Below are 13,694 nucleotides of genomic sequence, written 5' to 3'. Positions count from 1 at the left end.
AAATTTGAATTATTCCTATAATTTGAATTATCCAATTTCAATTATTCCTATTAACAACTTGAATAGCACAGTGACAGCTTTCCATAAAACCATTCACCAAAGTGCTCCCCCTCACTTCAGTATGCTCTGAATCTTTACGGAGCATACCAAAGTGAGCTTGCCACTTCGGGAGTTTGTAAATTCTGGATTTCCCCCCGCTTCGGGTAAAACCAAAGTGGGAAACCCAAACCTTTTGGGGGTGCACATCCTTAAAGGGAACTTCCATATCCAGAGGCATCAAACTTCTGAGTGCCAGTGGTAGGAAGCAACCTCAGGGAAGGCCTTGGCCTCCGTGTCCTGGCCATTGACCCTCCAGGGCAACTGGCTGACTACTGTTTGAAGAAGGATGCTAGCCTAGATGGACCACTGGTCTGATCTAGCTGGGCTCTTTTTATGTTCTTATAGATGGTTCCTCAGTCTTGTTGCTCCCTTGGACACTTTTGTATTTTAATTTATTTATTTACATTACTTATAGTCCACTTTTCTCACAGAACTCCAGGTACATTACAGTGTGAGTTAATACAGTCAATTTCAAGGACATTTCAGTAAACAATGTAATAGGGTCTATAAATGCAAATTTGCAAAGATTTAAAACCAGCAAAAATCCAATACAAAGTTGAAGAAATGCTGAAACAGAGCATAAGCAATTCTAAGACTGATAATTAAACAACATTAAACTACACAGAATTATCTAGTTGCATCCCACCCAAAGCAACAGATAACACAGAGTAGCACATTGTAGTAAAGTCTGTGGTCCCTGTCCCTCTACTGATGCATCCCTCTGAGACCTCTTCCTTACAGTACAGCCGTCTATCTGAGTTAAAAAGCCCTCTTGAATAATTCAGTTTTATACAGTTTGCAAAAAGCCAGGAGAACAGGCGCTTTCCTGACTTCTTCAGGTAGGCCATTCTATAAGGTAGGGCCATCACAGAGAATGCATGTGTATGTACAGCTGTTAATTTTGCTCATGTGAAAGGTGGCACCTGAAGAATGCCTTGTTCAGATGAACAAAGCTGCCATGGTAGAACATAGGGAGAGAGGCAGTCCTGTAGATATAACCAGAGTCTCCAATGCATTACAGTAGTCAAGTCTCGATATTATCATGGATCCAGGTGAACAGATCAGCTGTGTCAAAGTAGGGGGGGGCATCTTTCAGGCTAGACTGAGGTTGTCAAAAACATTTTTTTACAGCCGCCTTAATTTGCTTTTCTAGCAGTAGCGCTGGATCCAGTTCAACCCCTAGCCAGTTTGGTGAAGTGGTTAAGAGCGCAGGACTCTAATCTGGAAAGCTGGGTTTGATTTCCCCACTCCTCCACTTGAAGCCAGTTGGGTGACTTTGGGCTAGTCACAGATCTCTGGAGTTCTCTCAGCCCCACCCACCTCACAGGGTGTTTTGTTGTGGGGATAATAGTAACATACTTTGTAAACCGCTCTGAGTGGGCATTAAGTTATCCTGAAGGGTGGTATATAAATCAGATGTTGTTGTTGTTGTTATTAAATGAGTCTGCAAAGGTCATTGGAAGTGGAGAGTATGATGTCCTGCAAGGTATCTGCCTTCCCAATGAGCATCACTTCTGCTTTATCTGGGTTCAATTTCAATCTGTTTGCTTAAAGCCATTTGACAGCTGCCAATGACCCAAGGTTTCTACTGCATCCTGCAGTGATTTGGATAGTGAGATATAGAGAACAAGTAGTGGGCACTGCTATAAAACAGAAAGAGTGGTGAGAGGGCACTTGGCCACAAAACAGTTGCCATGGTGGGCTGGGATCAGACAGAAAAAGTGGAAGGTTCAAGTCAAGCATCATTCTATGATGAAGACATGTTTCTGAATGGATATTTCATGCAGACACATAGCCTCCCGGACTATTCTGAAGCAACTTCTACCATTATGAGGCAAGTGAAAAGCAGGACTGGCTCTTTGCTTTGAGGAAGACATTGAGGGTGGGGGTGGGCACAAGGAAACAGTGATGCATGCCACAAGCGCCACATTATTATCCACATATTTCACTCCATTTTCCCTTCACAGAGCTTAGTGTGGAATGGTACATTGCTCTCTCTTGTTCTGTTTTATCCTCATAATTATCCTGTAAAGTAGGTTAGACAGAATAGGAATGATTGTGGTACAGGAGTCCAAACTCCTGTTGTATACAAAAATGAAAATAAACATTGTGTAAAATGGGTTTCCTTTAACATACTCAGTACAAGGTCTGATTACTTTAGCAAATCTCTTATTGTTAGAAATAATATAATGTTTGGCAACCAAGTCCAGTAATTTGCAGACATTATAACATTTCAATTTTAAGATCAAACATTTAATGCATCGCAATCATATTTGCCTGTCATCTCAATAAAGTATTTTTTCCTTCAGAACTTTATTTAATATCACAGCATCTGTTAAACTTCAACTGTTATTATTTTAAGAAGATGGTCTACTGAGAATATTCTGAAAATCATTGCTCCCAAATTGAAACTTACTAAGCATAGGTCAAAAATAATGAAGATCAAGTAGCATGATAAAAGGTCAAGTAGCAGTTTTTAAAAAATAATATTAGTTTATAGGTTCCATATGCTATACTTTCCCCACATAATATTCTCTTTCCTCGGAGTTTAAATAGATAGTACATAAGATACAACTGGAGGATTTGCTATGTCAAAACAGTAGTAGATTTTGAACTCCAGCTAAACTATTCTTGCTATAGCAAAAGAATTTGCATATTTAAAGAGATTACAGAGGCAAGAATATTCCATACCCTATAAAGCTCATTGTTGCATTTGTTTTTCCAGCATAAGATAAAATCTTGAGGTAAAGTCAAGCTAAAGCAGTACATCAGTTATATTTCAATGTTATCTTCTATCTGCAGCTCAAATGATTAAAGTTTCACCAGAGCAATTTTGAAAATAAAAGTCACTGTATATCTGAATTCAAGTGAGTAGCAATTTTTATTTCATAATTGTTAAAAAAGCAAGTTAGCCACATCCAAAGACCAGAGGTAGCTAAGAATATTAATTTTACATGACTTACTTTTTAAAGTTCAATGCCAGCTCTCTAAATAATAAGATCATTCTGATTCAATCAGAGATGCTGTTGACCTGGCATGTGTGACCAAAATCTGGTTGGAGGATTCAGATGTCTCCATTATCTGTTTGCTTCAAATAGCCCAGCTGAGTTCATCAACCCCAAACTCTGTTTTCCTTTTGCAAGTTCCTGTATAGACAAGGGCCAATTTTGATTCTATGCACCCTGGGCTAGGTTCCAGGGACAGGTTAGGGATACTGCTAGTATGCTGTCCACCAAGCTTGTCCAGTAGTAGCCCTGATTGAGCTGACAGAGTTGGCCATGGAGCTGGTGTTGCCAAATCCAAATCTTAATAGTATTGGGAGACTTCAACATCCACGCTGATGCCTCCTAGACTAATTCAACAAACGACTTCATGAATATCATGGCAACTGTGGGACTGGCCCCGGTTGTGTTGTGAACACAAGAAAAGGATCATACATTGAATCTTTTTTGCACTGAGGATGATCTGGTAAAAGAATTGCTATTACAGCCTATGCCATGGTCAGTTCACTACTTAGTGAGAGTGAAGATTATGACACCTAATTCCATCTGCTGGGGCTCTTAAGTCCTCTTAAGAGAACTTAAGTTGCTTAAGCCCTGGAAATGTCTGATTAGATACAGCCTTGGCCAAGTAGTTTTCTTGACAGGGTAAAACACATAGTTAAAAAGCAAGAACTCTAACACAGGTGATATTCACCCACTTACATAACTTAAAAAGAATAAAAGATAATCTTGAGAAGGCAGTGCCAGTGGCTTTAAGGTTTTTTAATTATTAAAATAAAAAAGCAACAGAAGAGAAATATATTTTGTGAAAACCAGTTATAATGTCCCAAACTACAGAAAAAACTTCAATCTTCCTATAACACTAAGTGTGCATGTTCAATAAAAATACAAAAAAAGCAGAGGGTATTGAAGGTACTATATTTTGAAGAGGCCCTAAAGCATCTCTCCTCTACGTCTTCTTTTATTTGTATTGAACATCTAGAATGCAGAAGAGTTCTGGAGAACTTGAAAGCTTCCTCACTGCTTTGTGGTATTTAATTGGTCCTAATAAATACTATACTGTTGCTGTGCTTGGATTTTCTTTAATATACTAATGTGGCAACTTGCAATTTTCAACTATCCAGGTTCATCCAACATTTGTTATAAGAGTATGCACAGTCCATGGTTACTGCTGCCTCCCATTATCTGCAACAGAAACGTTAGAGTAATACTATAGCAGTTCAGAATGCATTCCATGATCTGTAACTTTCTAGCGGTAAGCTTCTTGGTTCTTTAATACGAAACACTTATAGCTTCATAGCAATAGAAGATCTTACCATGATTAGGTCTGGTCTGAAGGCTGTTTTCTTGGCCAATGTTTTATCTATTATTCGTCACTTTTCTCTTTAACTTTTATGCTGAATGAGCACCAATGCACTTGTGTGCCTATAGTTGAAATCATTAGAAGCTTCATAATTACAGAAACCATCTACAACCCAGCTCTGAGGTCCCCCCTTTTCAAATTCACCCCCTTTCCAGAAATCTGGAACAGTGTATGTCAACTCAGTCATTAAGATTCAAAACTTCCAATGGGAACACTTCTAGGCAGAGGGTGCATCTGCACATGATAATGAAATGCACATCCAGATTATCTGAATACAAGAGTGGTATCCAGAAAAAGAAGAAATGTTTAAATACTCAAGAGGCTATAATGCTTAATATCTTCTATCACCAAATCAAATATTCCATTGCTTTCAGTATTTTGATCAGAAACTATTACCACATTTTAAGGATTTGATCAGTATGAGCATCAGATCACTTCCAGTATTGTTCCGTCTGTAACACTTCAAATAAGTTAGCGATTAAAGTATAAAAATCAGATGAATTAAGTTAGGCAGTTCTCAGTGATGGAAAATTAGAAGAGAATTCACTGCTGACTCAGATAAACTGCTAGGATGGAAGAATATAAGAAATCTAGGTTCTACTTTTTGTAAATTATTGTTTTATTAGGTTTTTATAATGGGGAAGGGGATTACAAAAAGAAAAAACCTTTCAGTAACAGAATCATGTACAAGACCTTTATTATATAATCAATGCTTCAAAAAAAAAAAGAGAGAGAGCATTCCCCCCCCCACCCAGTATAACCATCAATCCATAAATTAAGAAAGCCACTGCATAACCCGGCTATCGCCCCTTATACCTTCAACCTTTCCTTTTAATCTCTCCAATCATTATTTAATTTCTTTGCTTTTTTATCCACTTATTCTATTTCTTATCTCATTTCTTACAAAAAAAATTTCTTTTATATATGTTATATACATTGCATCTTAAGAAATATTTCTAATCCCTTGAATTTTAGCCAAGGGTGTTAATCCCTTAATCATTCCAGGAACCGAATATAAGAAAAGGACAGAGGATATGAGTGGAAAGATAAATGACCATTACTATATATCAATATAAAAAGACATTTTTGTACCAGTCTAACACTAATTTATGCTCTAGGGAGAGTAACTAAAAAATAGGAATAATCGAAGAAGACTCCAAAGACCCAGTTGTCACATTATCTCTAGTCCTTTAACGGTGAATATACAATATCTAACAGGTTCTGCTTTTTGTTTTGAGACTAATGGAAAGCGAAATATCTTTAAGCAGAGCTTGTTTTTATTTTATGCCTGTCTTGAGTTTCATTTTCAACAAGTTGCTTCTGACCAGATGAATGCCAGATACCAATGGTGTACCCTTTCCACAGAAGATCTGAATAATATAAGGACAATTGTCCTGAAGCTTCTTATTTACTTTTTGGTTTTTCATTACAATCAATATTTGTGAGGACCACTTCCAACCTTAAAGACAAGGGATTCAAAAGGTTACCGCAGGATTGCAAAAAGAGGTTGGATGCCACTACAACAGGTCAGCTTGAGGGGCAGGGCAGGGGATGATTGCTTGCCCTGTCCCTGAAAAAATATTAGGATGACATTCAAAAAGCCAAGACAATGTGCTCATGCAAATAATAATTCTAGCAGGACAAATATTTTGTTTTTGGCAAAGTAATTCTTGCCCTAAATGGATTTCTTTTTCATGTATAGCACATAACACACAAATTTAGAAACAACATGAATATTTAAACAGGAATACTCTCAGATTATTCCCGAAAGCATCTCAAGCTTCATGATTTATTCAAATCAAAGGAAGTCTATGAATGTATTTTCATTGTAAACAGTTGTTCTTAAAACTGCACCTTTAAATACCTGGTAAGAAGCAAGCAGAGAAACTGATTGACTGGGCATTCTGTGTTATAAATAATGTGTTTAGCTAATATTTTTTATTTCATAATCAAACACAGTAAATGATGATGACGGGATGTGATCTGTCAATGCCCTGGTAAGAAAATCAATTTTAAAAGTAAGGTACAGACAACGCTAAAAAGAACTTCAATGAAATCATTAACTTAAAAAAATAATTTACAGTTTTTTGAAGAGAGGAGGACAATACTTTTCAATTTTGAAAAAGAAAAGGAGGTACAAACATTCTCATAACGAGAACTGCAGAAGTCTCATTTCCCATAACTCATCTTTAAATGGCACCAATCAGGCTATCCTAGATTGATAGACAGTAATTCTCACCAGCACATCTGCAATGTAGTACGATGAGGCCATACATGTGCATATTTGTCATGTTGATAATTTGTAAACTTAAAACAATTTACCAAAATGTGACATTAGAGCAAGAAAACATATTATACTGTAGAAAAAGTTGCTAAAAATAAACACGCTACTATGTGTGTTTTAAATCTATTTATCACACAAGAACAACAATTGCTAAGACTTTGTTATCATGAAATAGGATTGACTATTCTGAGGGTTTAAAAAATGAGTTAAAGTTTTATATTATTTTATAAATTTTGACCAACAAGCTTAAAAACAAATTATATGCTTTTGAAACACATTTTTTCAGCAGTTACAACAAACCAGAAGAGGCAACATGAGATGAGTTAGAAAGTGTTTTAAATAAATAAAATATTCAGAGAGAGAAACTTTCGATCTAATTTTTTTTTTAAAAAAATTGAATTTAATTTATAAAATAAAGGAATAATGAATTTAGTGATACTTCAAGCCAAAACACTAAACTCTTACACCTCCTCTGAACTGTTGTATATTATTTTAAGAAACTGTTAATTGAACTAAATCATACTAATAGGCAAACTCCTAAATGCAAGTACTGGGTAAGTGTAACTGAAATTCTGACTCAGTTTTAATTACAGAGAAGATCTACTCAAGTACAGAGCAACTTACTCAACACAAATACCTCAGAAATAATGCAAAACAGATGGCCACAACTGTTCTGCATAATTTACCATGTGATTAACATGATTTGCATACCAATTAAAAACAGTTTGCTGGTATCCACAAACAAAAAGACAATCCTAGGAATCTCAGCCACAGTATCACAAAATAAGCCTTAAGATACTTTCAACTCACTGTTTTTTGTCTTAACATTTTTGTCCACATTTTGTCAAAGTATTTTCACTGGTAATTTAACTCAAAACCTATTGTTCAGGCAGTGTTCAAAATCGTAACTGGAATTCAAACAGTTCAACAAGAACATTTATCAGTCTCTAGATCTCAGCTGGATCTCTTCTACCAAGCACAATTACCATTCTCTTCAAAATTTCCTCCTGAACCCAGAGTATCAAGATTTGCCTGATTCATTTTCATTTCTTAGTACTCCGTCTTCTGCAAATCCCCAGTAACGTAGAAGTAGAGGTGGGCATGAACCAGGAAAAAAATGAACCACGTGATTCATCGTTCATCTCATTTCACAAACCACGAACTTTCACAAACCTGCCCCAGTTCACAAACCGGCTTGTGGTTCATGGGGTTTAAATACCCCTTTCTGTGCTGCTTTGCAGCAGCTTTGCAGCAGCACAGAAAGGGACATTTCACCCTCCACCAGCTTGGATCAGCTGCTTGGTGGAGAGATCCCTGACACACAGCTGACCCGGGGGTTTAAATGCCCCTTTTTGTGCTGCTTCCCAGCAGCAGGGAAAGGGGCATTTCCCCGACAAACAGCTGATCCGGGGGTTTAAATGTCCCTTTCTGTGCTGCTTCCCAGCAGCAGGGAAAGCGGTATTAGGCTTTTACACGAACCAAATGAACTGGCAGACCAGTTCGTGGAAGGTCGTGGAAAATGGGCTTCCTCAAACTGCTGGTTCGTGAAGCACAAACCGGCCCAGTTTGTGACGAACTGTAGTTCATCTTGCACTTCGTGCCCATCTCTATGTAGAAGTACTTGCTCTTGTTTGTCCTACCTATTGTTGACTATACTAAATCATTTCTGTTGAAATAATACTCTTTTCTTTACTACAAAATTTATTTTCTAATTTCAAATTTTGTTTTCCTACTTCTGTTTCCTAATTTCAACTTTCCCCTCTACCTCTCACATGGTAAATATGTATATGTGCTAGGGTACAGCAATTTACAGCTCTCTCAAGTACTGGGTATATATACAGTTAGCTGTAGAAAACAGAAGCATTTATACTTTTAATTCCATATGTCAAAGAGTACAACTTTATATGCTAAACTAAGTTATAAATAATTCTGTTTATGTTCTTAAAATAAGCATTTCACATATTTCCTTCTATCCACAGAAACACTCTCTTGGATTTTTCCCCATGGCTTCAAAATTCCTGGAAATTTTACATCTCTTTCCAGGCTGCTTAGGAAACATTAGTAGAGCTATCCATATGAATAGAGCCATCAAATATGGTGATAATATAGTCTAAAGCTCCAGGTGATGTTTCAACAGTTTCATACCAATATTAAACAATGGTAACATAATTAAAAATGTAAAGCAACTTACATACAACAGCTCCCCCAGAACAGAGAAGACGTTCTCAGCAACTGAAAACTTCTTTTCAGCACTGTCCACTTTCCTAGCTCCATAACATGTCTGCACAGGATCAGTCAACTGTACAGTGATGCTAAAGGGTATTGGTTATCTACAGTGACCTGGCTATCTACAATAAGAATCCTTTCAGATGACAGTATGATGTTGCTCTTATCTGTTTCCCCTACTGCTCTACCTGGCTTAATAAGCATCTACTACTCAACCCTTGCACTACTGAAGAAATAGGTGTTGAAGAGGTACACATGCTCCAGTAGATTGAGGGCAGTACACTTCATCACTCTTATGCTCAGGTCAACTTTCCTTTCTTTTTCATAGCCATTTGCCGAGGCTTCCAATCTATCTATCCTTATATCATCCACAACCTACTGGTGATTGCCTCTGCCATCACAGCGCTCACCTCTTCCTTTGCCCTTGTTTGGTTATTTACCATTAGGAATAGATAATTATGAAATCACTGCAAGGTGAACTATCTCCAATTTAATAGATTAATCAGTTATATTGGGACAACTTTTCTGCTATACCTTATTGGAAGAAGGAAAATCAGAATTAACAATAACAATGAACAATTAAAATTGTTTTATTTAACTAAAACAATTACATTATATAGAATATGTATTTCCTTTAACATCCATGTTTGTTAACTAATGTGGTTAAAGAAAAATATTCCCAAACTAGGTCTCTTTTAAGGCCTTCAGGCATTATAGTTTTTTTCTTCAAAGGAGAGAATAATATGACAAATCTCAGGCTACACTCACGAAGATCTCAAGATTTCTGGAGTATTCTGCTTGTGTCTCCCTCCCCACATCCAGCTCTTAACATCTCCTCCTTATCCAGATCTATTCAAGCCCAATTAATCTTTTGTCCATTGAACTTGTTGAAATTTAACACTTGTGAGGTAAGAGACTGATTCTGTGTACATAGATTTGCAGAAGAGCAATAAGACTGAGGTCTCTTTCTCAACTCTATATGTTTATTTAAAAACATTTCGCTGTTAAGAAGAGGCATGTTATCTCTGCAGACACAAATTCAGTTTTAAGAACTGCAAAACCAAGGAACTGTGATGGTATCTTCTAGACAGAAAAATTACCCCAAGTAATCTCACAGAAACCTCTGGGAGAGCATGACATCAGGGCCCTAATTAATGAATTAATGGGATTCTTTTATAATTTTTAAGCATTGTATGAATATAGTCTCATATTACATAATTAAAAATTAATCTTTATTTCATGGCAAAAAACCTTTGGGCTATAATGATTTTATCCACCCTGATTCAGAACCTAATAGTCAAGCGAACCAGAAGAAATCCCTGAACAATGTTAACAATGGACTTGAGAAGCAAGAAAACCACTTGTGTACCAGTGGCTTCCAGAATGTTTGGGTATATAAGATTATGGAGGGGCAACAGTACTCTCATCTAAATTATTTATTTATTTATTATTTTATTCGATTTATGCCCCGCCCTCCCCACAAATGGGCTCAGGGCGGCTAACAACATTAAAAAAATACATTAAAATCACAAAAACATAAAATCAACAATAATTTTTTTAAAATCATTAAAATAGTCCAGGAGCAGGCTATTTAGACAAATATTGGGAGTCTGTATATGGGCATAGCAGATGGCTGAGGGCAGCCCCAGAAGAAGTGGTGGTCTTAGATGGCAGGAGGAGGACACCCGCTGGCACTCAGCTGAAGGCCTGGTGGAACATCTCCATTTTACAGGCCCTACAAAACTGTAACAGGTCCTGGAGGGCCCGGATCTCCAGCGGGAGACCATTCCACCAGGCCGGGGCCAGGGCAGAAAAAGCCCTGGCCCTGCTTGAGGCCACACGGATGTCCTTCGGGCCGGGGATCACCAGGAGTTGCTTGTCTGCAGAGCGCAACACCATGCAGGGGACGTAATGGAAGAGGCGGTCCCGCAGGTATGCAGGTCCCAGTTCATGAAGGACTTTAAACACCAAGGTTAACACCTTGAACCGGATCCGGAACTCCACTGGGAGCCAGTGCAGCTGGCACAGCACAGGATGAATGTGCGCTCGGATTGGTGTTCCAGTAAGGATGCGTGCCGCCGCATTCTGGACCAGCTGTAACTTCCAGGTCAGGCCCAAGGGCAGCCCAGCGTAGAGTGAGTTGCAGTAGTCTAGCCCGGACGTGACCGTTGCATGGATTACTGTGGCCAGGTCCCGGGGAGAAAGATAGGGTGCCAGTTGCCTGGCCTGTCGAAGATGAAAAAAGGCAGACCTGGCAATGGTCGTGACCTGGGCCTCCACTGAAAATGTAGCATCCAAGGTCACACACAGGATCCTTACCGTCAGCAAAGGTTTCAATTGTACCCTGTCAAGGGCTGGGAGCCAGGTCCCCAGCTAGATTGCCCCACGACCCAGACACAGAACCAGTGTGAATAACTTGAAAGATCTGAACTAGTCACACCATGTAGCCACAACTTGGCAAAATTAAATTTATGGTGCTGTATGGAAATGCCTGCCCTTATCCTTGCTACTGATTGTACTAATCTCACACTATGTAATCTGCTTTGAGTCTCAATGAGAAAGGCAGACTATAAATGACATAAATAAATAAAACCACAAAATATACAAAAATTTAAGCATATGATTTCCTATAGGACTTCCTGGACAAAATTCAGCTTATATGTCAATAAACAAAATGTTAACTATTTCTTCTTTAGTTTAATTCTGTATAAATATTTGACCTTCAAAATCACAAATATTATTATATATTTCAACAGACTGTGAATTTACACAGATTTTTGTCTAAAAGATACAGGAAAAAAGAATGGATATAAGGTTTATGCTTTAAATGTGACAAATTCAAACCAGGTATTATGGAATTGTATTTTATACTGGGATTAAGCAAGTTTTACGACAAGCCTAAGATTATTGTTTTAGGAGAAAATCAAAGAAATATTTTGATCAGAATACTGAACAAGTTAAATTTCTTATTTAAGGTAGAGATGGGCACGAAATGGGGGGGAAATGTAGTAGCTCTCTTCAGGCTCTCTTTGCTGACTTTTCCCTCCTATCCTCCTGCTTTTTGCCGCTGCTGGAAGAAAAGTAAAGCGGAGCGGATTTGCTTGGGTTTTCCTCTTTTCAGATTGTATTTGCTGACTTCTCCTTCCCGTCCTCCCGCTGCTCTGACATGCCCTCCCCCCCACCTCCAAGTTCTCAAAGGAAAAGCCGAGCAAAGCAGATCCACTCAGGATCCACTCCAAGGAGCTTGGGGGCTGGGGTGGGTGGTAAGGCATGTCAGAGCAGCAGGAGGACAGGAGGTAGAGAGTCAGGGAAGGGTTCCTGAAGCTGGCAAGCAGCGAGCAGCAGCAGAAGGAGCTGCTGAGGCTGCCGCCACCGCTGCTATTCCCCAATCCCATACTTAAAAATGGAGAAGGGAAACAGAAAGGGGAAGGAGTCATTGAGCAGAACCACAAGTGACAAAAGGCACAGATTGGACACTTGTCTGCTTCCCTCAAGTTTTGATGGGAAATGTAGGCATCCTGGTCTCGCAGCTTCGCTCTCTGACTGCTGTCCAATGGACTTTTCAACTGTCATTTGTCCAACATTCCGCCAAGCTGCCTACATTTCCCATCAAAACTTGAGGGAAGCAGACAAGTGTCCAATCTGTGCCTTTTGTCACTTGTGGTTCTGCTCTCTGACTACAGTTCCCAAGTAAACTTGCACAGACCCGCATTGCTCAGCTCTCAGGTTGGCAGGGAGAGCTGCCTATCAAGGTTACGTGGGCTAAGATTGGGGTTTTCATGGCAACAAAAGGTCTATAGACATAATGGGCCTATGTTGTCTAGGGAATCAACGGATCGGAGTCAGCCTATCTGGCATCACGAAGCATTCATGAATTGAACAAATCAGCCCCCAAAGTCATGGATTTTGTGAAAAAAGCAGCCCCATGAAATGCGGTTTTGCGATACATGAATAGGCATGATTCATCACGAAATTTGATTCCTATTTCAATTTGTGCCCATGTCTGTTTAAGAGTTCATCTCTCAAGTGGCGTATTTAAGACAGAATATCATCATATGAATGTCATTCAGTGGGAGCCAGAGTTACCACTTTATAGATACTAATTCAGCTTGGTTTGACTGGTGAATATCCCCAAAGATTATAAACAATTTAAACAGATCTTGCAGATAGATCTATAATGGAGCCAGATGCCTCTGAGGTACTTTGGTGGCATACAGTGTCGATTTGTATACATTGTAGGTTTTCCAGCAAACTAAAACTAATAATCTTAACAAATCATAAAAACTCCCTCTTAACATTCAGCCTATCCAAGTCAAAGTAAGGAGATCTTCAAAATTCCAAAGGAAAATAAAGATAATCTATTTCAAATTCCTCAGTGGCTCTGTTTCCCAGATTCAAAACTTCCTAGTAATTGGGATGCTATCCATTTCCAAGACAATTTATTCCGCTGTTCAAGAAATCTCACTGAGGGATTTCCTAACATACAATCTAAAAATGCATTACTGCAGCATGAGCCTACTAGTCAAGAAGACAATAAATACAGCTCATGTGCCTGTGTCATGGCCATGTTTTAAACACCTGAAAATTATCATAATGCCTCATATGATTTAATCTGCTAATTACTTCCCATTAATGTGCATACTATAATTTTGTTTAAAAACTACAAATTGTAGGAAGGTTAGTAATTTAAGTCACATGAGAAATTCATTTCTAAAGTTAA

General features: G+C 38.4%; 1 protein-coding gene across 4 annotated transcripts in view; it reads right to left on the bottom strand.

The window, feature by feature from the left end:
- The window catches only part of RAPGEF2 (Rap guanine nucleotide exchange factor 2), a 244,697-nt gene that overhangs the window by 43,606 nt on the left and 187,397 nt on the right, over positions 1 to 13,694 (bottom strand). The gene's annotated exons all lie outside the window — the stretch shown is intronic.

The sequence above is a fragment of the Eublepharis macularius genome, chromosome 10, assembly GCF_028583425.1.
Source record: "Eublepharis macularius isolate TG4126 chromosome 10, MPM_Emac_v1.0, whole genome shotgun sequence".
Classification (NCBI taxonomy): Eukaryota; Metazoa; Chordata; class Lepidosauria; order Squamata; family Eublepharidae; genus Eublepharis; species Eublepharis macularius.
This window is presented reverse-complemented; position numbering and strand designations above follow the sequence as displayed.